We start from the raw sequence: 23,711 nt of genomic DNA on the forward strand, positions 1-23,711 counted from the left end.
ACTACGTGGATGGAACTGGAGGCTGTTATGCTAAGCGAAATTAGTCAGAGAAAGACAAATATCATATGACTTCACTCATATGAGGACTTTAAGACACAGAACAGATGAACACAAAGGAAGGGAAGCAAAAATTATATAAAAACAGGGAGGGGGAAAAACAGAAGAGACTCTTAAATATGGAGAACAAACAGAGGGTTACTGGAGGGACTGTGGGAGGGGGGATGGGCTAAATGGGTAAGGGGCACTAAGGAATCTACTCCTGAAATCACTGTTTCACTATATGCTAACTAACTTGGATGTGAGTTAAAAAAATAAAACTCTCAAAAAAAAAAAAATAAATGGAATGTTTACATCAAAATCATCTTTAGCAACTGCATACTCCTTAGGACAAGTCAATCAATAGTACTTTAAATTAAAATATTCCTTACTGGGGTGCCTGGATGGCTCAGTCAGTTAAGCATCCGACTCGATTTTGGCTAAGTCATGATCTCACAATTCGTAAGATCAAGCTCCGTGTCACGCTCTACACTGGAGCCTGCTTGGGATTCTCTCTCTCCTCTCTCTGCCCCTCACCCCTCTCACATGCACACTTGAGCGTGCGCTCTCTCGCTCTCTCTCTCTCTCAAAATAAAAAAACTTTAAAAAAATATATATTACTTATCACAAACTTACTAAGTTATAACGTAAAGCAGTGGCAGAAAAATAACTCTAAAAATTAAAAAAGAACATTGATTAAGTTTAAGACTATGTAGCTAATCTTAAATCATTTTTTATGGCAGTTCCTTTCTAAATAAGAGACAAAATAGTACCACCATTTTTTCTAGTATATGAAATTGACACCAAACATTAGAAGAAGTAAGTTGAAATACAGTTACTGTGTGCTATGGAGAATATGGAAGCCTAGGATTATTCCTATTTCAAGGCATTTAAAATCTTATTTTGAGAAATAGAATATTTTTACATTAAAAGACACAGGGCCAGCACATACTATCATGCAGTGTACAACCTGTGAAGCTGTACACGGGAGCCCTGAAAGATATACTAAGTAAGGCAGGCAAATATCCAGGAATGGTCTAATGAGCAACACGGACCGTAAATCAAGTATTACACACTCAATATTCACAACAGCCAAATAAGGAAAGATTATGAGTAAAACCAGCTCATTGAAAATAAGGCAGCAGCACAAATGTGAAGGTAAACAACAAATGACCCTTGTCCAAAATGAAGGAGGTAAGGGGACAAGTAAAACTTAAAAACTGTAAAGTAACAAATGTTGCAAATCAGCTCCAACCAGTCGTTACCATGAGAGTTAAAAATACTTTTTATAAGTAGTTCCTGATATCTAAATGTTGGCAATTTTTTTAAAACTACCATATCTACATAGGAGTTTAGAGGAAGGAACCATTAGGGTGGACTAAACTAGAAGAGACAGCTTATCGGGAAGCCCACCTCAGCTTAGAAGCTGAGCTCTAAGGAGACAGGAGGGGGTGCCTGGCAGGCTCAGTCAGTGAACCATGAGACTCATGCTCTGGGGGTTGTGAGTTCAAACCCCACGTTGGGTGTAGACATGACTTAAAATACTATCTTTAAAAATAAAAGAGAGAGGAGCGCCTGGGTGGCTTAGTCGAGTTAAGCATCTGACTCTGGATTTCGGCTCAGGTTATGATCTCACAGTTCATAGGTTCAAGCCCCACATGGGGCTCTGCACTGGCAGTGGGAAGCCTGCTAGTGACTCTCTCCCCCTCTCTCTGCCCCTCCCCTGCTCTCTCTCATTCCCAAAATAAATAAGTAAACTTAAAAAAAAAGATACAGTCTTTAAAAAAATAATAAAAACACATATATACATACATACATACATACATACATACATACATATGTAAAATAAAAAGAGAGAAAGACAGGAGATGCATTTCCAATTTGGGTAATAATGACAGGGCAAAGGCACTGAGGCCATTAAAGAACATGGGGTAGCGGGCAGCAGGCTGAGGACAGGCTAACTGGCCTGTGTGGGAGGAGTGATAAGAGGTTAGAAAGGAACACTGTGACACTTCCAAACCACTGTCCAGTCGTGGCTCACAGCCTCCGAACCATCTGGCCTGCAGGTGTCCAGAAGAGATCTCATCAGAACCACTGGGGAGAGATGGGGAGAAGTGACAGCACAAACCAACTCCTCAGTTGGTTCTTTGGCACACTGAAGTTTGAAAACAACTGTTCCCCAGCAAGGAAGTAACATAATGAAAGCAGTAAGGGCAAAACCCAGTACATTTAAGTCACATTTTAAATGTTGCAAGGAAGACAGTTGATTTTTTTTTTAAGTTTATTTATTTATTTTGAGAGACAGAGAGAGTGTGTGCATGAGCAGAAAAGGGGCAGAGAGAGACGGAGAGAATCCCAAACAGGCTCCATGCCGTCAGCACAGAGCCCGACGCGGGGCTCGATCTCACCAACAGTGAGATCATGACCTAAGCCGATATCAAGAGTCAGGTGCTTAAATCGACTGAGCCACCGAGGTGCCCCAGGAAGACAACTGTTTTAAAAGATACTGTTTTACTACTCCTGACTACTCTCATTCTCCAAAATCATGTTACTGTATTACGTATTTTAATGAGTTTCTCATCTAAATATCATAGTCTACATGAAGTAGACTCCTCTACATGAAGTAAAACTATGAGAATTGCATGAGGGCTTTGAACGCCTTTATTACAAAGGCTCAGATGGCAGAATGTGAAGAAAACCACTTGGAAAAAACTCCTATCAACTCGAACAAACAAACAAAATTCTGCTTTACGAGGAAGGGCACAGTCCTGATTCGAAAAACAAAACAAAATAGAAAAACTCTTCGAAGTTCTGATTAAGCATGCAGTACCAGAAATCACATGTCAGCATCCTAAGTCCAAAACTGTAATATGTAAGTTCATTACTCAGAAATGAATAGGGAGTATGAGAAGTTAGTTCTAAATAACTCTCCCATCTACTTCCAAATGGAAAAGGAAAAAAAAAAAAGAAATCAGCCACACTACCACTTTCCTCAAGTAACCACTTGTGAGACCTGTACATATTATATGGATTATAAACTTCAGAGTTCTGATTTCACCAAACAGGCCTCATGTTTTCTTGACAACAGAGGTTTTTCTTGGCAGTCAAAAGAACCCCATCCAAGAAGTCAATCAAGTAATTCTTGAGAACTATTTATATGGCATATTAAAATGATCAGGGGAATGAAATATAAAAAACATAGGTTAGGGGCACCTGGTTGGCTCAGTCAGTTGGGTGTCTGACTCTTAATTCTGGATTGGGTCATGAGATCCAGCCCCACATCAGACTCCAATGAGTGTGGAGCATGGAGCCTGCTTGGGATTCTCTCCATCTCTCTCTCCCTCCCTCTGCCCCTCCACCCCCATAAAAATTAAAATTAAAATTACATTAAAAACATAGCTTACATAGTCTAAACACAGTCTAACTGGGGACAGAAAACCAACACCCATGAAAAGCAGCAACTTTCAAAATGCAAGAGACTTTGCCACATGTCTTCTTCACATTATAATCCCCAGGGCAGAGCCTAAAATATGTGTTCATTAAACACTCAAATGAATGCTATTATAGTCACCTTTGTCACTCCAGCATTTCCAGGTTCCTAGTACAGTGTTTGCTGAATGAATGAATGAATGAATGAATGAAAGGGTGCAGTACACATGAATATGTCTTACATGACTTACGATAAGAAAAGAGAAATCACTGAGGACTAAAGTCACCAAGAAATATTTCAGGGGGAAGACAACGTCTTGAACCATGAAATCTTAGAGCTGCAAGAAGTCTTACAGCATTAAGCATTAGTGGAATCATGTAATCTGGTAACTCCCAAGCACAATTCCAAAGAGGCCAAAAGCAGCTTTGCACCTCAAAGGTTAAGAAGAGAATTAAACAGGGTAGTAACTACTTTAAAACTGAGGAAATCCACATGGACAGCGGGTATTATGAAAAAGCAAGAACAACCTGCTCACACACTCAATCCTTCACCGTTCATCAGCTCTCCCCACACCATCCCCCCACACTCAAAACATCAGGCAAGGGAAGCAGAGGTCATGGAGCCAGCCTATCTCCACTCTGTCAGAGTTTGGACTGCACCTAGAAAATCTCTTTTTCTGAGGATTTAACTCCTCACGTCCGTCTGCATATACTCTACAATCTTATCTAAACAGGTTCAGGAAAGCTGAAAACCAATAATCTAGACTAGATGCGTCGTCTCTTTCACTTTCCAGAACTCCCCAAAGAAACTCATCCATTCACAGGCCAACAGTTATACTTACCGCCCTACTACACTTGCCAGAAGCTCGGGCCTGGAACATAATGGACATAGCACCTGCCTCCCAAGGAATCACTGGGCAGGGGATAAAGACAGTAAAACAAACTACAAAAGAGAGCAGGAGTATAACAGGTATGAGAAAGTATACACTGTAGGAACCCAAGAGAGGAACTGACAACTTTGTATAAAAAGCCAAGCAAGGCTATCGAGAAAAGGCAGTGTTTCTTTCAACTGTGCGTTCACCTAACAAAGATTTGCTAAGCATATACTATCTGCCAGGCACCGCATGGACACAACAATGAACATTTGCCCTGGATTCTCAAAGACTAAATGGAGAGCTTATGACATAAAGCAGAGTAGGGGGCAGGGAAGGCATTCTTCACCAAGAAAAAAAGCACATGTAGAGTTGTGAACTAAGAACGGGGTATGAGATATTTCTATGTGTGTGAAATTGTGAGCATGTCTGGAGTAGAGTGCAGAGAGCATATGCTAAAAAAAAGAGCAAGCCAGCTTGTGGGAGAGCTTTAAATGCCAAACATAACTGTTCAGATTTTATCAGTTATGGACAACAGGAAACCAATAAGCATTTAGGAAGAAGGAAGTGATATGATCAACTTGGATTTATTAGGAAACAATCACTTTTGTGGGGGAAAAAATGGTGTAGGCAGGGCAAGCAGTTACTTGACCAATGTCAACCAGCTTATTAGTGGCAGAACTAAAGCCCAGGTGCTCTGGTTCCTAGCCCAATATTCTGCAGAATAGCTAGGGATTAAAAAGCAGTAATAATGGCACAAGCAATAAAAGAAAAAAATAAATAAATGGGAGTTCATCAAGACCAAAAACATTTCTGCTTCTAAGCACACCATCGAGAAAGTGAAAAGACAAACTGCTGAATGGCAGATTTATATATACTTATGTAAATATAAATTTACATAGGGGTGCCTGGGTGGCTCAGTCGGTTAAGTGTCCAACTTCCACTTAGGTCATGATCTCATTGTTATGGGTTTGGGGCCCACGTCAGGCTCTGTGCTGACAGCTCAGAGCCTGGAGCCTGCTTGGGATTCTGTGTCTCCCTCCTTCTCTGCTGCTCCCCCGCTCATGCTTGGTCTCTCTCTCTCTCTCTCAACAAAAAAAATAAAACAGTAAAAAAAATTTTTTTAATATATATATAAATTTATATATTTATAAATCATATATCTGATAAGGGACTTGCACTCAAGAATTCTTACAATTTGATAACAAAAAAACAAACCAAAAATGGGCAAATCATTTGAACAGACTTTTCTCCAAAGATACACAAATGGCCAATGAAAACATGAAAAGATGCTCAGCATCATGAGCCACCAGGGAAATGCAAATCATACCCGATTGAATGGCTAGAATCAAAAAGACAAAAAATAACAAGTGTTGGCAGGGATGTAGAGAAATTGGATCCCTTAGATTGCAAGTGGGAATGCAAAGTGGTGTAGCTACTTTGGAAAAAAACAGCTTGGCAGTTCCTCAAAAAGTTAAACATAGAGTTACCATATGACCCAGCAATTCCACTCCTGAAGTATTACCCAAAAGAAGTGAGAACACATCCACACAAAAGCAAAGTAGCATTATTCATAATAGCCAAAAAGTGGAAACAACCTGAATGTTCACCAGCTGATGAATGGATACACAAAATGTGGTACAACACAATTACTGTTTGTTCAACAATTTAAAGGAATGATACATGCTACGCCATTGGTGAACCCGGAAAGTATTATTCCAAGTGAAAGAAATCAGTCACAAAGGGCCACACAGTATATGATTCCACCTATATGAAATGTCCAGAATAGGCAAATCTGTGCACAGGAAGTACATTATGGTCACCTAGGGCTAGGAGTGACAGGGGTGGAGGTAGGAGAAGGAGAAGTAACCAGTAACGAGTAGAGTTTCTTTTAGGAGGAACAAAAATGTTCTAAAAGTAGACAGCAGTAATGGTTGCACAACCCTGCAAATATACTGAACACTTTAAATGGGAGAATGGTATGGTGTGTAAATGATATCTCAATGAAACTGTTTAAACAAAAAACAGTAAGAAAGAAGTTAGGTATTTTAGGCCAGGGGAAGAGAAAAAATAAGATGAGGAAGCAGTGAGCGCTAAACGACTGTTGTTAATGGGGCCTTCAAAAACTCCCAAGATGCCTTGCAGAAAGAAAGGATTTAGGGCCCACAAGGACGGGGCAAAGGGTAACAAGGGGCACCTTCTGCCCGTCTGTCGGCTGTGAGTAGGAAGCACCTGCTAAAGCCCTTCAGCCCCGGCAGTCTAAATACCCGACCTGCTAATTATCTTGCTCCTGGATGAATCGGGAGGACAGCAGTGTGAGTACCTTCCAGAAGCCACGGGATAAACACAGAGCCATTACGTTTACTGAAAACACCAACTTTTAGAATGAAGCTAATACATTATGAAATGCAAAAATCTCTGAATTTTTAAAGCAGAAATACGAGACTTCAAAGAAATTGCAGGATTTTGGCAATTCTCTTATTCCTAAGGATACCTGAGTGGATAAATTTGAGCATCATCTTAGGAAACTGTCAGACACCCAACAGGAAGAACCCTATTCTTCCAGAGCCTTGGTGAGATCCTTTCTCTCTGCAGAGGCTTAGCTTGAGTGGCTCCTAATTGCCTTAGAAACAAATGTAATTGCCAAATTGAAGCCTGCAAGCCCTCACGCCACTCACCAGGCACCCCTGTCCCCAGCACTCTCCTGTATACACCAGTGTCCTCTTCCTGCTCCCGTGGCTCTCTGGCCACCACTACCAGGTATATATGCTTTTCCCTCCTCACACACTTCACGCTCCTCTCTTTGGAGCTGCTGTGCACACGTGAAAGGCCCTGCCCATTCCTCACCAAACCACCCCACTCACTAGCTCCACCCTCCCCACACCCCGCCAAGCTATAGTCCTTAGGAATGCTATGGCCTCTGCCAGTCACCCCCATCCTGTCCCTCTCACAGACTGCATGTATTCAGTATTTTCATAGGGGCCAAAACACCACACAAGACTATGCCCTGGTGCCAATTTAAGCCCTTCTGGTACCAGCATTTTTCTAGATTCTTGAGAAAGTATGCCTTCTCCAGCAAACATTTCCTGAGCATTTACTGTATGCCTTTTCTAGTATTAAGCCTCTGACATACATAACCTTTATTTCTTACAACAAATCTAATAGACAAGCTCTGTCAGCACCCCCTCCTTTTTTTTAATTAAGTAGACTCCACGCCCAGAGTGGGGCTTGAACTCACAACCCAGAGATCAAGAGTCGCATGCTCCACCGACTGACCAGCCAGGGGCCCCCGGGACCTCCTTTTTTATCACAAAGGAAGCTGAGATGTAGAGAGGTTAAATAACTTATTTAAGACCATTCAAATAGTAAATGGCAAAAACTAGACCAAAACCCTAGCCTGCCTGCCTCCAAAGTGCATGTTCTTAACCCCGGCCCTTCCTGTCATGATGGCCAGAATCCAGAATGGTCCCACAATCCCTGTTGTTACTTATCAGCATTCTCTTTCCACTAAATTATTTGAAACCCCATCGCTTTGTCTCCCAGCTTTCTAACTCAACCAGCATCGGGACAACAAAAATGAACACATACTCATGCACTTTCTAGGATGGGTGAAGATGTTTCTGAAATGCTAACCTCAACAGCCAGAGGGTAAAAGCCAAAGCAGGTCTCAGCTCCTCTTCCATATATCCACTCTAAACTTAGAAGAACGTGATTCTAGGCAAGCACGAGTCAGTCCGCACCTGCACATTTTTAGGTCCTTACCAATTGGGAAAATGCAATATAAAAATCGACAACACTTTCCAATCGAAGCATTCAAGAAGTTACTGACTCCTCACATTCTGTGGATTAGCCCTCAAATTCTGAGTCAAATAACCCTTACCCAGACTTTGCTGCTTAAATCTCTTAGCTTATTCAGTAGGCCTATTGTGAATTGTAAATATTTCCATTGCTGCTGCTTACATGGCTCATTATGTCCCTGTTATGTATTAGTCTATCATGTGCACTGTAATTTAAAAATCATAGAACTGTCTTTATTTTTAAATATTCTGTGATTCAGGGGTTTTACTAAGCTAGACTGCCCTTCCTCCTACTCACTTCTGTCCCATCTCATTTTTCCAAATTAGAGGTTTGACTATCCGTTACGAACATATACACGCAATGGTCAGCTCCCGTGGACTAGCAGAACTCAGATTCAAAGCCTGAGAAGCAGCTATAGGAAAGCCATCCGAGACACAAATTACACTTGAAGAATAGCACCTTTCAGAGCTGCTCAGAGGAAGTCAGAGGCCCAGTGGGGCCTCAGCAATTTGGTACATAGGTCTGAGTAAAAGAGGCTTGGGGGACGGAGGAATTTCAAGAGTACGTGAAGACGGTGTTAAGACCACAACTACCTGAGCCTCCAGGGCTAGCCTGAGGGTTTGTTGTGTGCCACTCTGGGGCAAAAAAACATACATATGTATAGCTGTGCATTTACACAAACCATCAGCATATAGTAGAATGACTATACTTCTAAATCTATTTATAAAGGAAAATGATCCCAAAATCACCGAATTAAAATAGCTGAAAATTTTTAAAGAGGAGTAGATGAACACCTCATTAAGCATCCAGCTGAGCATCGGGCAAGGGGAAAACAGGTTGCCTCTAGCCCAAGACAGATGGAACACAGACCTCACCAGCTCTAGAGAAGAGCCACCACTAAGACTAGGTGATAAACTGCACTTTACAGTCATTCCACCGAGGCTTGGGGAACATAAACTCTGCGCCAGGCCCCGTTGGAGGCACTGGGGATAACACTCAAAGTCACCACCCCTCATGGAAGAGATAGAAAATAAACAAATGTCAGGTGGTGATACGTGCCATGGAGTACAACAAGGCAAGCGAGAAATTGGTAGGAAAGAATGTTATTTTATGGAGGGATATCAACCAAGGCCTCTCTGAGAAAGAGATTTATAAAGAGAGACCCAAAGGAAGGAAAGGAGGGAGCCGCTGAACTTCTGGCTGAGAAAACAGCCAATGCAAAGCCCTGAGGCAGGAGCAGGTTTGGTGTGTCTAACAGCAAGGAGGGAAGAGCAGCTGGGACAGGATGAGAGACGAGTCGAGTCGGGGGAGATGAGGTCAAAGAAAGGGCCATGTCAGGTAGTCTTGCAGCCTCAGTAGGGAATTTAAATTTTATTCTGAATGAAATGGGAAGCCAATGGGAGGTTTTGAACATGCTCTGACTTCTAATTTGAAAACTTTGCTCTGGCTGCCGTGGGGAGCACAGGGGGCAAGGGTGGGAAGCAGGGAACCTGTAAGGAGGCACACACTGAGTGGTCTGGACTCAGAAGGCAGCACAAGAGAAAGTGAGTAGTTAGATGTATTTCAAAACAGAGACAATATCCACTGAACCAAGATCTGAAGTCCTCAGAATATCCATGGCAGGTTGCAGAACTGGCCACAAATTCTTCCCCTCCTTGTATTCATGCCATGGCAGTGTAATTTTGGAGCTCCACCCACAAAGAGATGGAGTCTTTCTGCACTCTTAGAATTTCAACCGGCTTGTAACTTGCTTTGGCCGATGGGATAACTGCAAACACAATGCAAGGAGAGACCTGAAAAGTATTTGTGCTTGCCCTCTCTTACTGCTCTAGAGAACCCCACAACCCACCACGTAAAAAGGTGCAGGCTACCGGGCTGGATGAGGAGACTCTCACGGCCCAGACACCCTGGTACCCACAACCAACCAACGGTCAGCCAATGATCAGAAATGTGAATGAGACCATCAGCCGCCAGCTGACTGCAGGTGCACGAGTGAGTCCAGCAGAGATGAGGACCCTCACACAGCTGAACCCGGTCCAAACTGCCAAACCACAGGATGCGGAGCTAAATAAATGGCTGTCTGTTGTTTTAAGCCACCGAGTTTTGGAGTGGTTTAAGCAGCAAAAGCCAATTCAATATTTTTTTATCCCCCAAACGGAATGCAAGCCACTAAGCTCTCTTGGTTCTCTTACGGCAATACAAAAAAAAAAGAAAAAAAAAACTTTTATCAATTCTAGAGTAAACTGGTGCAGAATGGGCATGATATTGATGAGTCGATGAGTTGATTAGAAAAGGAAATAGCGCAAGTCACAAATTATTGTGTAGCTCTAGCTCATTAAAGTGTGGTGTATGACAGCCAAGAAGCGGAGTTCTTTGCACAATAAAATCACCAAGATAAGTACTGTATCTCAGAAAACAGTGAAAATAAAAGACTTTACACCAACAGAATTTACCTTTTCAGTACCCCATACACCATTTCTGAAAATTAAGTACTTTACCCTCCTGCTGAACATCAAAAATAATGCTTTTTCAAGCTTATCTGAATAGATGAGCAATTAAAGCTCTTTCCTTATCGAAAAGAAACCAATTATACTAAAGAGATGACAAGCTAAATTTCTTTTCCTTGACTATCACAAATGGGTAGAACAATGATGGGTCAACGGAAGATGGAAAGATAGGACAAACATATATACGTCAACTAATACTTTATTAGTTACTTTGAGCATTTATGCTGTATGAAAAGAATCCTGTATATATTTCCTCATGTTCCAACTGATTCCATAAAGGCTTAATCTAATGATCACCAATGGTCAATGGCTCATTTTATTCCCAGTAGTTTGCTTACTTTCATTAGTTTGGAAAACAGACACATGACTACCCTTCTGTTTTGTAATTAGTTTTTTTAATGTCAAGGTAGAAAGTGAAACCTATTTTTATTGCCCAAAGATATCCACCATTAACAGGTTCTTCGCATCTCTTTATGAGTCTTTTAAAAGTCTTATGTCTGACACGGCAACTTTTAATACCAAAACATTTATAATTCTTTCAAGCCACCCCAATAAATCAAGTAGACTCCTACCTATATGTGTTTCTATAAGAGCTTTCCAAACTCCATAAAAATCTAACACTGGTATTTATTATATATGCTAAATGGATTGATTTCTGAAACACCCCATCTATTAACACCAAAGAGAACTCAAGAGCAATGAATGACTCCATTCTGCCTGAAAGAAAGAAAGAAAGAAAGAAAGAAAGAAAGAAAGAAAGAAAGAAAGAAAGAAACGTAAGTATTTAATCGGAGGAGGAGAAATTACCTTTTTTGGAACTGAAACAGAAACTGTTTGGATGGTTAAATGAAAGCACTCGCCAGAGTTTATAGGCCTTTATTATATTTGACATGTGAAAATGAGGCTTCGAAAGGAAAGAAAATTCCTGGAGACAGATCTTGATTACCTCTGTTTCTGAAGATACACTTAACCAAAGAAAGGCCTCCCAGGGTCATGACGGTCTATTCAGAATATATACTGCATATCCTTCAAATACCAAGGACAAAGATAGATAGATAGAGTCTTCTCGAATTATGCATAGCAAAATGAAGAGCCCAGAAAATGAGGTTTCTAGTAAAAGAAAATCTTCCCAAATACTGTACAAAGATTTTCAAAAATATGAACCACTAAGCGTGTGCTTTTTGTGTTCCCTAAAAATTTGGCAAACCACATCAAATCCTTGCACCTCTTCATTATACTCAGTAATGAAGGGATAGAAACACGGCTAACCTAAAATTCACTTCTTCCTGAGTATTAAGAAATGTACCAATTGTAGGGGTGAGGGGGAAGGGAAGCAGGCTTCCTGCAACAGCAAACAGAAACTTTTCCTTTTTAATTACGTTTGCTGAAGGCCAAATTTAAAATAAGCTTTTTAAATCTCCTGAATACACATCAAACAAAAAAGTAAAGACAGACTGGGTGAAAAGCCCATCTAAGAAGAACGAGAAACTACCCAGAGGACCAAAGTGGTAACTTTTTTAGCACTCATCTTTGATTAATTGTGCTGAGCCAAAACCACTTGCCTCCGAGCTGACATAAATCCCCATGAGGCAAGGGGGGCCAGAGCAAGAGAAAGGACTAGACTATCTCACTCTCTCCGGCAGCTTACTCTTCCTACTTACACATCCCCCGCGAATCCCCCCAGAGGAGATTTACACAAAGTTAATGCTGATTTTCGGATCCGGGGTGCCTGCCCAGTGAAAAGTTTTCTATGATGTACCTCGAAGAGAGCAGCAAAGTGCCAGGTCAGTGCCAGCTGCGATTCTTGTGAACTAGTAAGTCTCTGGTCTAAACCTGAGATGTGACAGCAAACCCAGCTGCTCTTATTGTCAAGACTCACTAAAATCCACTTAGCGTTTGTATACTATTTCTGCTCTCCAAAGCTGATCAAATAAATACTACCCGACAAAGACCCCACTGAATTTTGAGGTCTGAATAATCACCATATTAATTCATTCACTCAGTAAACACTCATTCCATGTCTCCTTCGCTCCAGACTCTGCCAGCTCTCCATCACGGCAGAAGAGACTGAGGATAAAACCGGAAATGAAAACTTTTGCCCAGAGCCTTTCAAAGCACTTGGCAACCTTTGATAATCACGGGCCTTTCAGAGGCTGTTTTCTGTCCAAAGCAGCACCTTTTCAGCTAGGCAATGCAGACCATAATCATAAACCTTTGTCTTTAAAGCTATGTTCGGTTTATCACACAAAAACTCTCTTTCGGGGACCTGGCTGGCTCAGTCTTTTCAGCATTCGACTCGATTTCAGCTGAGGTCATGATCCCAGGATCGTGGGATCGAGCCCTGTGTCGGGCTCCACGCTGAGTGTACAGCCTAAGATTCTCTCTCTTCCTCTGCCCCTCTCCCCCACTCACACACTCTCTCTCTCTCTCTCTAAAATTAAAAATTAAAAAAAAAAAATCTTTACAAAACTCTCTTCATTTAAAAAAATATATTCTTTAAAAGAATATTTAAGACAACATAAATCAGAAAAGAAAGGATTGAGTTAGGAAGTGATATTATGAGTCAGCAGTGCCTCATATACATGAAGAATTCCCTTCCTACCTGAAAGGATGGTTTCATTCAGCAGGTACCCTCTGAGCCATAAAGATGTGAGGGGGGGGACACAATCCTGCCCCATGGGAATACAATCATGAATGGACATGGTCTCTGACCTCAAGGACAGACATATTATGATAACTATCAATTACCAAGTATCTGCCATGTCAGTACTGGTCTAGGCATTTCACATACATTGCCTCTCATACTAATCCTGCAAGGCAGAAGATATTATCATCACTTTACAGATAAGCAAACTGAGGTTCTAAGAAGATCATTTCTCCAAAGTCACCCAGCTTGCAAGGAAAACTGGCTGGAATTCTAAGGCTGGCTAGCTCGCTGACAAACCTATCCTCTCTCCATAACTCTACCTTGCTGGACAGGCAACTTCTTTGAGTCTAAATCGTCAGCCTCCCGAGCTTCCCATGCTACCTCTGTATTTCTGACCTGGCCACAGCTCTAAATGGCCCTAAGCAAACCCACCTGTATGGCAGTCCCCACTTACCCAGTTTCCCCTTCCACAGTTACCCACAGTTAACTGTGGTCCAGAAGAAGATGATCCTCCCTCTGACGTATCGTCAGGAGGTCAACGGCAGCCTAACTCTACATCACAAGCCTACGTCATTCACCTCACTTGATCTAATTATGTAGGCACTTTAGCATCTCACATCATCACAAGAAGGGGGGGGGGGGAGGTACGGTACAAAGATATTTTGAGAGACAGACCACAATCACATAACTTTCGTTATGGTATGTTGTCATAAATGTTATTGCTGTTAATCTGTTACTGTATCCAATTTATGAATTAAACTTAACCATAGGTGTGCAGGTATACGAAAAAAAACAGTCAGTTAAGCATCCGACTTTGGCTCAGGTCATGACCTCACAACTCGTGAGTTCGAGCCCTGGGTCGGGCTCTGTGCTGACAGCTCGGAGCCTGGAGCCTGGAGCCTGGTTCGGATTCTGTGTCTCCCTCTCTCTCCGCCCTCCCCTGCTCATGCTCTCTCTCTCTCTCAAAAATAAATTAACATTTAAAAAAAATTTTTAAACATATAGAGAGAGTTAATTACTATCTGTAGTTTAGAGGAGCTACTACACAGAGAGAAGAAAAAAATGTCAAAAATTCATTTTAAAGAAAACGCTAAATGATGGGAAGGGGAAAAAAATAATAACCATAAGGGACTATCTCTTGCTTCAGTACAGCTAACGTCAAACAGTATAGACACCTAATGTGCCCTGCCTTGACTGAAGCTTTCACTGTTCAGCCTTTTGAGTCTTTATTTAAAATCTCTAGGATAAAATGTAAGAACTCAAGGTACAACAGAAACATCATCATCTACCAGCTCAAGAAGATAACTTGGAAGAGAGAATTCTGACTGACATTCCTATTCAACTGTACTTACTGAACTCTGATCTGCCAGTTATTTCTTGGGACCTTGGTTTACCTCATTACGTACCTACTTCAAATACGTGTACATGTTGCTTTTGTAAACATATTCACTCAGTCACTTATTTTATTTAAACTCATCATGAAAGAAAAAATGCGCTAGGGTTGAATACATTTTCTTGTCTCGATGGAAACTGAAGACAGATCGACGACACTCATTATCTTGAGGTAAGTATGAGAAATGAGTGGTTCAGACTAACTTCCCATGAGAGACAAAAAGGAAACAAAAAACCTTTCTAGGTCCGAATAAAGATTAAATGCAGGCTTCACTGCCAATCAAAATTACAGGCGCACAACAAATCCATAATTGGAGTTGATAAAAATAGCTTTAGGTAAAAAACTCACAGATGAAGAAAAAATTTCTAACACACATGAAATTCATATTGTAAGCCACCTGCACCAAAGATACTTCTGCAGACTCCTAGAAATTCCTGCAAATTGTTTTTCTTTTTAAAAGATTTTTCAACGCTGCCACTTAATCAAAGATGTAAGGTTAATGGCCACGTCCTATCTGTCCAGGTAGCAACCTCTTAACTACATTTAGTGGCCACCAATAGTCCTTCCCGATGTCTCACAGTGACAACGTTCAGAGTCATCGCACACATCCAACTCCCCCATCTCCCATAGCACCACACACTCCAGCTGGGGGAGACAGGTGAACACAACACTCTAACATCCGTTATAAAGCAACACAACTCACACTTGCCTAGACTAGTCCTTGGGTTCTGAAACATACTGACTCTGACAGCTTCCAAATGTTACTTTCACTCAGCAACGCTTTCTAAATGCTTTTTAAAGCTCATTGGCAACTGTAATAGATAGTGATATATTCTTTTACGTAAACAATTTAGTTTATGAATAGATTTAATGGATTTTAAAACTCAAACACCCATTTTCCTAAACACGGTACACAAAAACAGATCATCTTTACAGGATCCAAGTCATGAGATACAGATTAGGTAGCATTTATTCGTAACAATAACAGCAACAACAATGACAAAGGTAGTTAACATGTATATAACACTTACTCTGATCTAGGTCCCACTCTAACCATTAGCTACATTAAATCATGCAGTCATGGGGCGCCTGGGTGGCTCGGTCGGTTAAGTGTCCGACTTCGGCTCAGGTCATGATCTCACGGTCTGTGAGTTCGAGCCCCACATCAGGCCCTGTGCTGACCGCTCAGAGCCTGGAGCCTGTTTCAGATTCTGTGTCTCCCTCTCTCTCTGCCCCTCCCCTGTTCATGCTCTGTCTCTCTCTGTCTCAAAAATAAATAAATGTTAAAAAAAAATTTTTTTTTAAATAAATCATGCAGTCATGAAAAACACTCTATGGAGAGGTTCTTGATCTCTCATCTGCAAATGAGTCAAGCAAAACTTCATGACCATCTCACCAAGAAAGAAGCAAATAACTACTCAATTATCCTTGCATTTATGGAGACAAAAGAATATTGGTCATGAACTATGATACCCTAATGTGAAGAAATTATTCTCTTAATAAACGGTACAATATTACAAACAGCCTGGCTCAAAAAAGGGGTCGGAGAATGTCTTTCTAGCCAAGAAATGTAGGTGTAGTGTCCTCCCTACATAGAAGAGAAAAATAATACTCCATTAAGTAAAACTGTAAAGAAATATGATTTCACCCAGATTATGTCAATATTAAATACAGATATGCACTCGTAGGAATGCACATTGTTTGACCGACCATGAAATGATTCTGAAATCATTCTGAAATTCAGTAACCATTAAGGTACAAGGGTGGCCATTTAAGTACTGACCATCACGAACTCCAAACTCTCTCTATATACAGTCTTTTTATTTTGTTGGACTCTCCCACAGGTCAGCGTCTGAGATAATCCCAGATGATGCTTTCCTCCTTATGTAAACCATCACAAATCCAGCTCTACTTCGAGCACTGGTTCCAAAAGCGCACACTCCACTCAATTTTTACCGCCCACAGAATGCGGCTCAGATAAGGCTCAATAATTTAAATCATAATAGCTCGGGAAATTTTAAAATTAGCCAGTGACAAGGAGGGGGGATTCAATTTTTAACTTCATTCGATTTGCCAAAGTTAAAATACCTGCAATTATTTATTTTTCCAGTGTTCACAGTAACCATAACACCACCAGTGTTAGCTGTTTTGCCTAACTGTGGTTTTACTGTTGCTTGTATTCTCAGTTAATAAACATCAATTGGTGCTGCCACTAATTCTAGCTCTAATCTTCTCAACTTTTATTCTCTTAGTGAATTAAATCTATTGTATTATGTCCCCCACTCTCCTAAGCAGCAGTTCATAAAACAGTGAATTAAAACCCAGGAAGACTTAAGATCGTGTACTTTAATTATACAGTGCCGTCTAGAGAGCATAGAGCTAGGCCCACAGATGGATCTTACTCACTTTTAAAGGGACTTGGTATGCTTTTTACAGTTTGTACAATTTCATGTTTATAGCCTAAAAGTAAATTGGTAATATTTTCTTTTTCAAGCAAGCAATGATTATGTTGTTTTGCCTCAGTATTATATAAAACAATGTTACCATAACAAGACAACTTTTTAAAATTCCAACTCCAACAGTAAGACCATCTCAGTGTAATCATAATACTGTCAGGTATCATATAGACAAAAAAAAAAAAAATTACACCTAACACAAGAATATATAAACATGAGGGAAAATATTATTCCTCATGACTGAGTAGGGAATTTATGGGTGATTGATATATTCAGTGATCAAATATTTACAGATATGAAAAAATGCTCTGAGGATCAAGGACAAACTTTAACCCAACCAGAATGATTTGGTTTTGGTTCCAACAACCTAAGTAGCCCCATCAATCTCTGACCTCCAGCTACAACGGCCTTTTGAGAAGAACCGCATCAACCTTCCTCTTTCACTCACCACTGCGTTGCCAGGGCAGTGCCTGGTGCATCATGCCGCTCGTAGAAATCTGATGAGTGAATGAATTGAACCACACAACCCACAGACCAATTACAAAAACGAGAATATAAGGCCCTTGGAGGAGGCTACTTAGCCAGGTTGTATATAGACTCCTTTCAGAGCTGTGCGTTTGCTTCCCACGCACTTTGAAAAGCATTTGCACACAATTCATTTCCTGTAAGCCTCATCGTAACTCAGGGGTGTGAGTACAGAGTCTTACCACTCCTAGGCCCAATGGCGTCTTAAGTATATACCATTTCTAGAACATCCTACTAAACCAGAAAAGCCTAAATAAATTCCACCATGAGTTGAAATGCCTTTTATGATGTGACAATGTAAATCTAAATACAACAAAAATAGAGTTCTATCCAAAACCTACCTAGGTGGTAAAAAATCTAGGTGGTAAAACAGTCTCCTCAGCAGCCAAAGGTTCCATCGAAGTTACTCCTACCTGAAACCTTGCAATGCTCTCCCCCTAGAGATCCAGCCACATGCCAGACAAATTTCACAACTACCGAGTTTCAGAACTTCAACTCAACTGTTTTTGATTAAAATGCTGTCTTTACGTTTTCTTAAAGTGAAATGATTATTATTTCTAGATGGCTGGTTACCATCAAGAATACTAGTTACAGCAGCTGTAGACGGAGTTAAAGAAGCAAAGGTAGAAGGATGCATGAAGACAGGGCAGAACAGAGTACTAAAACCTTTTAATTTTCAAAAATCCTTTGTATAGGGGCACCTGGCTGGCTCAGTCAGTAGAGCATGTGACTCATGATCTCAGGGTCGTGAGTTTGAGCCCCACATTGGGCAGGGAGCCTACCTTTAAAACAAAACAAAACAAAACAAAAAAAGTCCTCTGTATACATCTTATTTTAAGTTAGTTTGACTTTTGCTCACAAATTAGGGAAAAACACCAGACCTTTGGATGCATCACTATCACTCTGAAAAATTAACTTGATGAGACAAAGCTTGAGTAGGCCCTCTGACTCTCAAAAGGAACTTCCTTTCTGCTACAAAACATCCTTGATTTCAAAATACTCATTCATTTGAAAAGAAAAGTGTTTTCTGCTGTGATTTCCCACCTGCTAATATAAGACAGCTCCTCAGGAGCCCGAACCCACTCTGAATTCCTTACAACGTACAGCAAAGGAGTGATCTCCTTCCCTTTCCAGACATCGTCTTCTGAAGGCGCTTCAGTAAAAGGCTAATCCGAAGCCTATATCTACCTTATTCAAAGATGGTACTTCTCCTGAAATGCTACCAAGTCCCCATTTTCTCCATGTGTTTTAATGTTTGAACAATGTTCCAGGCACCAGCAACCATGAATTAATTAAATCCAAAAAATGTAACATCACCATAAGGTGAAAGTCTGTCATGACGCCCTGCATAAATGGATGAACTTTTGCCAGATCTCCACCCTCACAAGATCTGAAACAAGATCCAGGTCCTCTGGAGTGACTCAAAGAAAGATCGATGGCAGAAAGAGAAGGGAAGGAATTATTTCTCACACAACAAACCACACATTAGGCAGCCTCCCCGCATTATCACACTCCTCACAACCACCTTGGCAAGTGTGAGCCCCATGTTACCAAAGTAGAAATTAAAGCTCTGAGATGTTAAATAACTAACCTCAGTTCACAAAGCCGGGATTATCACCGAGACCTGAACCCACACCCTTTCCTCTACTTAAGCTACTTCCCAAAGACGTAAAGACAGATGATAAAGAAAACCGCTGCCACACAGTCACCAGTTTACCAAACCCAAACCACTCCATGACCGGCATGACCTTTTCATGACAGCGTTCGAACCCCGCAGGATCCAGAGTGGCATCTTCTCCACCCCGGCCCTTGCCATCATGCAGTGTTGGTGACCCTTCCTGTCTGCCTCTTGGCAGCACTGACGGGCCTTTCGAAGGAGCCAACTCCGAGGCCGGCTGTTCTTCCACGGTTCCGTCCATCATCACCCGCCACCCCCAGTGTTGCTGCTGGCCTGGCTGCTCGCCCCCTTCTTTTCTCCACTTCTCTCACCACTTCAGTCTCCTCACAATTTCCAAGGTTCTTTGCAAGAGGCAGTAAAAGGGCTCACTGGGGAGATCATCCCAGCACAGCACGAGCAAGACGGTGGTTAGCTCCGGGGCTCACCCACGTTCGTGCCCATAAACACTGGCTTTGGAACCAGACAGGCCTGAGGTCCCGACTCTGGCTCTGTCTAAAGGGGGAGGCAAGTTACACAGCCCTCAGTTAACAACAAACATCCTTGTTCTTGGTTTCTTGGGAAGCTTCAAGGTGACACCATGTAATACATCACCTGGTGCACAACTATAGACACTGCTTCTCTTCTCTGTCATTGGTTGCTCAACTATTTCTTCACCAGCAAAGAAAATCTGAGTCTCTCCTCCTGGCTTCTCCCAGGTCCACAGCTACTCCAGAATAAATGCTTTTTGACAGGCACATTCAAGTTTACCATTGGTAGTATTCATTCACGCAGCTTAACTTTTCAAATGATACGGATCAAAAAGCTCCAAACCACCACAATGGCTGGAGTCATGTAATTAACTTCTATCTTCAAACACCTTTAAAAATTCTGTTTGGTAGTAAAAAGAATTAAAAATTAGGAGAGACACACAGAAGAAACCTCTTGTTAAAAGATCTCCCTTCTAGGAGTGCCTGGGTGGCTCAGTCGGTTAAGCGTCTGACTTCAGCTGAGGTCATGATCTCACGGTCCGTGAGTTGGAACCCCGTGTCGGGCTCCGTGCTGACAGCTCGGAGCCTGGAGCCTGGAGCCTGCTTTGGATTCTGTGTTTTCCTCTCTCTCTGCCCCCCTACCACTCATGCTCTGTCTGTCTCTTTTCCCCTCACCCTAAAATAAATAAACGTTAAAAAAAAAATTTTTTTTAATCTCCCTTCTACAGAAAGGGACTATATGACAAATTCTCTCTCTCTGCTCTAAGTGAAGAACCAAATGCCCATCACCCAAAGCAGTGGCTCCCAGCCTTGGGGGAAACTCCTTTCAGAATCTGATGAAAGATCTAAACCCTTTGCCCAGAAAAACGACAATCTGCCCAGAGACACAAAATATAGCTTGGAATTTCAAGAGAGTCAAGGGCCCTCTTGAAAGCCACCCATTAGCAGCAAGATAAGAGTCCTCCACAAAGAATGATCTATGATACTTCTTAAACTCGCAAAATTCAGATTTTGTTTCTTTAAGGTGCAAGAAATTCAGAAACCTGGACAAAAACCTCAAGAATGTAAAGAAGATTTTCTCCTTCCACCCTTCACATCTCTGGCTTAAAACAAAATGCTGCAAGACTCTGAAGCTGAAGTGGTTATCTCTTCAAAGCAAAATCTCAAAACAAAGATGTGCTCAGAGCCAGTGCATGTGTTGGGGGTATGGGTAAGGGAAAAGGAGGTACCAAAATTAAATACTAAAACATCTATACACCTTATATTTCATTATCATGCTTTTTAAGTTTCTGTACTTGTTTATTTTCTTAACGTATGTTATATATTTGTATAAGAGCACATGTATACATGTATAACCAAATATATATGTTATTTTTACTGATATGAGTAAACAATTACAAAAAAAGTTTGGAGATCCTGTCCCAGTAGATGACTTCCAAAATAAGTTCATCAAACAAAAATTTTACCTGGTGACTTCCTACAAATGGAATTTCCTCTAGAAATAATTATATTAGCCACTTTATGTTCGTTTTTTTTTTTTTTTAATGTTTATTTATTTATTTTGAGAGAGAGAGAGAGATGGGGGAGGGGAGACGGCGGAGAGCTCGTGCAAGCAGGAGAGGGGCAGAGAGAGAGGGAGAGAGAATTCCAAGCAGGCTTTGAACTATCAGCACAAAGCCCCATGTGGGGCTCAAACCCATGAATCATGAGATCATGACCTGAGCCAAAATCAAGAGTCGGACATTTAACCGACTGAGCCACCCAGGCACCCCACCCCCCTTTATGTTATTCCTGAAATGAGAAGCCAGTTTGAAACAGATGTTAACCAAATAGTAATGCTGAGAATGTTCCATAAGAACTAGCTCTTTTTGTTTTAAAAGTCTGATTCTCACAGTTCTACATGCTCCATATTTTTCTTCCTTAAATGGAAATAATCCATGTAAAATATTAAGAGAATAAAAATCAACTGAAAAACACTAGTAAGCATTTCTCTCTCTTTTTTTTTTTTTTTAATGTTTATTTATTTTTGAAAGAGAGAGACAGAGGGCCAGTCGGATAGGGAGAGAGAGAGAGAGGGAGACACAGAATCTGAAACAGGCTCCAGGCTCTGAACTGTCAGCACAGAGCCCGACGTGGGGCTCAAACTTGTGAGCTGAAGTCGGACGCTTAACCAACTGAGCCACCCAGGCCCCCCAAGCATTTTTCTATTATACAGTTTTTCTGTATTTTCTGTAGTTATTATACAGTTATATTAACTATAACAGTTAATATTCTTCAACCTCTACCATGTATCCAACACTGAGATAAATGTTTTATCTGCTTTATAGCACTTCATCTGACTCTGTGAGGTAGGCTATAATACTCTCCCAATTTTGAAGATAAAAGAAAACACTTAGAAGTCCCCAGTTAGGTAATATATATTATATATATATTAGGAATATATTACGACATATTAGGCAAAAATAACATATTGTCCAAGCAATATGTTCATCATAGGCTTAATTCTACTGTAACATAAAAATAAGATCCCATATTTGTTTTCAGAAAATCTTCAAATACAATGGGCAGACAAGTATTTGTAAGTATTTTAAGGCGTCATGTGCAAACAAACCAAAGAACTACCCTAGCCAGCATTTGAGAACTATCTAGAAACTTTACTGTTCTTTTGTAAGCACTACAACATCTAATATTAAGAGCTAACATTATTACAAAATAAAAGTTTGAACGATGAGGAAATTTAACCATAAAACCCTGCTCTGAAAATCCATTATGATATTCAGATATGCTACTCCCTCTTAAACTATGTAAAGAAAGAAAGGCTGGTGATTTGATTAGCCCATACTTCAGTCCTCAAACATCAGCAGAAAAAAGGCATTCCACTGTATTTAACATTTGCTGTAACACGCAAGTGATGAATCCTCCAAGTAAAAGAAACCACTCAAAGTATGTCATACATTAAAATCCACTCCATCCTCCCTTCACCAGATACTACTTCTGTTCCTAACCTGAAACATGCATAAATACCAAAGTACAAAGCCTCACTCAGGATTTTAAGAGAACACTCGGCAATTTGACCCTTTAAAAATAAAGTCTTCATTAAACAAGTCTATGACTTTGTATAAATTAAAAGCTAACACAAAATCTGCATGAGTTGGATTTGCGGGGAAAATAATTTAGTACTTAAGGAAGAAAAAACAAATGCCTATGCTACCATTACTAACAACTGAAATGTCAACTAACAATGTTAATTAATTTGCTAACAAATATTTATCAAAGGCCGGCTATGTACTAGGCACAGATCTAAGCCCTGGAGAAAAGAAAAACAAGGTTTCTACACTGAAGATTCTATTCTAATGCGGGAGGAGAAACAGATAACATACAAGTGAACCAACTAACAAAAAATAATTTCAGATTATAAATGTAAAACAAGAAACAACAAACTGACAGCAACTTCAAAGAAGATCAGTCTTAAGAGTCAGGAAGGATGATCCCTAAGAAGGTTCCATGTGAGATGAAATTTGAAGAATCACACGACGTCGGGGGAAGAAAGTTCTAGGTACAAAAGGCCGCTTCACCTTATGAGAAGATTCACTTGGCACCTCAATATTTTATGCCTGGGCTGGGTTATATCCTGGAGAGATCCACATTATGATGATGACTTCTGTTTGTAGCTTATCACGTTTAGTGTTAAGCGTATAAAGCATATGTTTACACGTACAGCTAACGTAATACTCAGAAAATATTAACAATTCCCAGGCTTTTAGTCTAACTCCAAAGCTCTTACCTATGAGGAAAGAGCAAGAATGGTAGGGCTAAATCCTCCACAATCTGAGGAAAGCAGTGAACTCTGTTCTAAAACAAAATGCACACTCACAGAAACTTTACATTAATTTTGGGAGGGTC

General features: G+C 40.7%; 1 protein-coding gene and 1 long non-coding RNA gene across 4 annotated transcripts in view; both read right to left on the minus strand.

The window, feature by feature from the left end:
- PPP2R5E (protein phosphatase 2 regulatory subunit B'epsilon) overlaps window positions 1-23,711 on the minus strand; it is a 151,129-nt gene that overhangs the window by 116,477 nt on the left and 10,941 nt on the right. The gene's annotated exons all lie outside the window — the stretch shown is intronic.
- Window positions 944-22,387, minus strand: LOC131517329 (uncharacterized). The gene is made up of 2 exons (XR_009264525.1): window positions 16,012-22,387; window positions 944-15,771 (listed from the first exon to the last, which is right to left on the minus strand). It is a non-coding gene; the product is annotated as an uncharacterized LOC131517329 (long non-coding RNA).

This window comes from Neofelis nebulosa, chromosome 7 (genome assembly GCF_028018385.1).
Source record: "Neofelis nebulosa isolate mNeoNeb1 chromosome 7, mNeoNeb1.pri, whole genome shotgun sequence".
In the NCBI taxonomy this organism is placed as follows: Eukaryota; Metazoa; Chordata; class Mammalia; order Carnivora; family Felidae; genus Neofelis; species Neofelis nebulosa.